Consider the following 4641-nt stretch of genomic DNA (forward strand, 5'->3'; position numbering starts at 1 on the left):
TACTTTTGAATTGTATATTCTAATGAGGAAGGAATTCAGATTCAAGATCAGGGTCATAACCACACAGCACTTCCTTCTAAGACTGCCATAAAATTTCAAAGAAGTGAATCATAATTTTTACAGTTATATATCAGAGTATATTTTATATGGCATTTAAAAACAAGACAGTACTTACTTGTTTCTGTTTTCAAGAACCAGATGAATATATTGGCCTTAAGCAAATATAGTTAAATGTGTATGTGGGGGCTTCAAAAAGTTTGTAGGACAATTCCATTGTATTTTAATTACATATGTCCATGAACTCTTTGAAGATGGAGTATATATCCCCTCTTATAGGATATATACTCTTCACACAAGAACCACCTTTAATTATTGAAATAAAGAACATGTACTCTTTGGAAGTCATTTACTTAAATTTGCTACTGACGTACCATATATTTTGTGTATCAATGTATTTTTCTATTTACAAGCCTGTGTAAAAGTGAGGTGTATCTTAAGTGAACCTTGTGTCAATTAAGCTTATAATAAAAAAGCTGTTTATTCAAGTTTGTGTATGAATGTGACTTCAGTTCCCATCACAATAAAGTTTGAAATAGGGGGTCCTAATGACCTTTGGGGAAGAAAGTTTTAATTCTACTGAAGGAAAGCAAATTCAGGGACACAAATTCCATTATTAACTGAGTGGGCATACGAGACAACATATTCTGGAGAAAGTAAATATGAGAATGTTATCAAACATTTACTGAGCACCTACAGTGTTTGAAGTGTTGCATGGGGCAATCTGAGATGAACAAAACAAGGAAGGTAAGGGATTGAACTAACGTGGAATGGGCCTGGAAGAGATGGCTGCAAGAGACCCTGGGAAGAGTGCTACCACTGACTGGGTGAGGATGGGGGAGATGGCTTTTCTGACCTTGTTCGCCTCACTCGCTTCTCCAGAGGCACTCTGGCCTCCTTGGAACTGCCAAGTGTGTTTTTACTTCAGGGCTTTGGCATTTGCTGTTTCCTCCCCCTGAAATGTTATTCTTCCATATATCTGCATGGTCTCTCCCCCATTTTCTTGAAGACTTCAAATGTCACCTCATCCCAAAGGACTTGACTGACTGTATAAAAAGAATTCCTTGAGTGATGCAAGTGGTTAACATGGTAAGCTGCTAGCCCAAATGTTGGAAGTTCAAGTCCACCCTGAGGCATCTCAGAAGAAAGACCTGGTGAACTGAACTACTTCTGAGAAATCAGCCATTTAAAGCCCTATAGTACACAGTTATACTCTGACACAGTTGCAATTGACTCCACAGCAGCATTTAAGCTTGAACCATCAGCCTTTAGTAGTTTAGCACAAATGATTTGATGTACTCAGACCTTCCAGGATTGTTGTTGTTGTTGTGCAGTGCCGTCGAGTCGGTTCTGACCCATAGCAACCCTGTATTTCCAAGGAGCAGCTGGTTAGCTTGAACCACTGAACTGTGGTTCAAATGACTTTGCAGTCTAGTGCATTAGCCCACAACACCACACCAGGATTGTTGTTGTTTGTTGTTAGGTGCCATTGAGTTGGTACCGACTCATAGCGATACTATGCACAATGGAACAAATCACTGCCCAGTCCTGGGGCAACCTCACAATTGTTGCCATGCTTGAGCCCATTTATGACACCACTTTGCCAACTCATCTCGCTGGGGGTCTTCCTCTTTTTCTCTGACCCTCCACTTTACCAAATATGATATCCCTCTCCAGTGATGGATCCCTCCTGATAATATGTCTGAAGTATGAGAGACGAAGTTTGTCCATCCTGGCCTCCAAGGAGCACTCTAGCTGCACTTCTTACAACACAGATCTGTTGTTCTTTCCTCCAACACCACAATTCAAAAGCAACAATTCTTCTACCATCTTCCTCATTCACTGACCAGCTTTTGCAGGCATATGAGGTTATTGAAAATACCATGGCTTGGGTCAGGTGCACCTTAGTCCTCAAGCTGACATCTCTGTTCTTCAACATTTTAAAAAGGTCTTGTGCAGCAGATTTGCCTAATGCAATACGTCGTTTGATTTCTTGACTGCTGCTTCCATGAGTGTTGATAGTTGATCCAAGAAGAATGAAGTCCTTGACAACTTCAATCTTTGCTCCATTGATAAGAATGTTGTTTATTGGTCCAGTGGTGAGGATTTTTGTTTTCTTTACATTGAGGTGCAACCCATAACGAAGGCTGTGGTCTTTGATCTTCATCAGTAAGTATTTTAAGTTCTCTTCACTTTCAGCAAGCAAGATTGTATCATCTGCATATCTCAGGTTGTTAATGAGTCTTCCTCCAATCCTGTTGCCAAGTTCTTCTTCATATAACCCAGCATCTTGGATTATGTGCTCAGCAAACAGGTTGAATAAGTATGGTGAAAGGATATAACCCTGTTGTACACCTTTTCTAATTTTAAACCATTCAGTGTTCCCATGTTCTGTTCAAACAACTGCCTCTTGGTCCATGTACAGATTTATGTGTTCCATTTCATTTTTTACAACTTCCAATTTTCCTAGATTCATACTTCATACATTCCATGTCCCCATTATTTAAGGATGCTTGCAGCTGTTTCTCCTCATCAGCAAATGAAGGTCACCAAAGTTTTTAAACCATTTGTGTCATTACCATCAACCCTACTTCGAGGAGGCAGCTCTTCTTCAGTCTTATTTTGAGTACCTTCCAACTTGAGGAGCTCATATTCCAGTACTATAGCTGTTATTCATGTTGCAATATTCAATATTCTGGTGCTATCTGATAGTGTTTCACTTCTATTCTTAAGGTTTTAATGGCTTAACATTTGGAAGTAGTTTCTTTGTCTCCTTCAGAGGCTTAATCTGGAAGCTCAGCTGAAACCTGTCTACCAGGGATGACCCAGTTGGCGTTCAAAATACCATTGGCATAGCTTCCAGCATCAAAGAAACACACAAGCTACCAGTGTGACAAACTGAATGATGAGTGGTGGAAGCAATTCCTGTTGTTGCTAGGTGCTGTTGAGTTAGTACTGACTCACAGAGACCTTATGCACAATAGAACGAAACACTGTCCGGTCCTGTGCCAAGCGCACAATCATTGCTACACATGAGCATGTTGCTGCTGCCACTTGGCCAATCCATCACACTGGGGTCTTCCTGTTTTTGGCTTACCCTCCGCTTTATCAAGCATGATGTCTTTTTCCAGGGACTGGTCCCTCCTGAAGTCTGAGAGACAAAGTCTGGCCATCTTGGCTTCCAAGGACTCTTGTGACTGTATTTCTTCCAACACAGATTTGTTTGTTCTTTTGGAGGTCCATGGTATTCTTAATATTCTCCTCCAATACCATAACTCAAATGCACCAATTCTTCTATGGTCGTCTTCTTTCACTGTTCAAGTTTCACATGCATATTAGGTTATTGAAAAATACCATGGCTTGGGTTAGGCACACCTTAGTCCTCAAACTGGCATCTTTACTCTTAAACACTTTAAATAGGTCTTATGCAGAAGATTTGCCTAATGCAATACATTGCTTGATTTCTTGACTGCTGTTTCCATGAGTGTTGATGGTTAATTCAAGAAAAATGAAGTCTTAAACAACTTCGATTTTCTCCATTTACTTTGATGAGCTTTATTGGTCCAATTGGGAAGATTTTATATAGGGTTTCCAAGGCTGTATATCTTAGAGGAAGCAGAAAGCCTCATTTTCCTCCGATGTTGTAGTTAGTGGGCTCGAACCACTGACTTCATAGTACCCAGTCCAGTGCTCATCTTATAGCACCATCACGCTCCCTGCTGACATATAGGAGCATACAATCAAAAATAATAAAGCACAGGTAAATATCTTTCTGGTATACTCTGCTTTCAGCCACAATCCAGTGGACATCAGCAATGATATCCCTTGTGCCACATCCTCTTCTGAATCCAGCTTGAGCCTTTGGAAGTTCCCTGTCAATGTATGCTCGCAGCCATTTCTATATTACCTTTAGTAAAACTTTACTCGCATGGGATATCAAAGATACTGTCCGATGATTTGAGCATTCCACTGGGTCACCTCTCTTTGGAATGGTCATAAATACGGCTCTCTTCCAATCAGTTGGCCAGATTATTGTCTTCCAAATTTCTTGGCATAGATCAGTGAGTGCCTCCAGTGCCGCCTCACTTACTTGAAAAATTTCAATTTTATTCCATCAATTCCTGGTGCCTGGTTCTTTGCCATTCCTTCAATGCACCTTGGACTTCTTCCTTCAGTATCATTGGCTCTTGATCATATGCTACCTCTTGAAATGGCTGAACATCAACAATTTCCTTTTGGTACAGTGACTCTGTATATTTCTTCTATCTTCTTTTGATGCTTTCTGCATCATTCAATAATTAGTCCAGACAATCCTTCAATAACGAAAGCGGAGGCTTGAATTTTTTCTTCAGTTCCCCCAGCTTGAGAAATGCTGAGTGTGTTCTTCCCTTTTGGTTTTCTGACTCCAGATCTTTGCACATTTTATTGTAATGTTTGACTTCATCTTGTTGAGTTGACCTTTGAAATAGTGCTAATGAGGAATCTCCATGGACCAAGAGGCAGTTGTTCGAACAGAACATGGGAACACTGAATGGTTTAAAATCAAGAAAAGTGTGCAACAGGGTTGTGTTATTCTTCCACCAT

Source organism: Chrysochloris asiatica, unplaced genomic scaffold (assembly GCF_000296735.1).
Source record: "Chrysochloris asiatica unplaced genomic scaffold, ChrAsi1.0 scaffold00004, whole genome shotgun sequence".
Lineage (NCBI taxonomy): Eukaryota > Metazoa > Chordata > Mammalia > Afrosoricida > Chrysochloridae > Chrysochloris > Chrysochloris asiatica.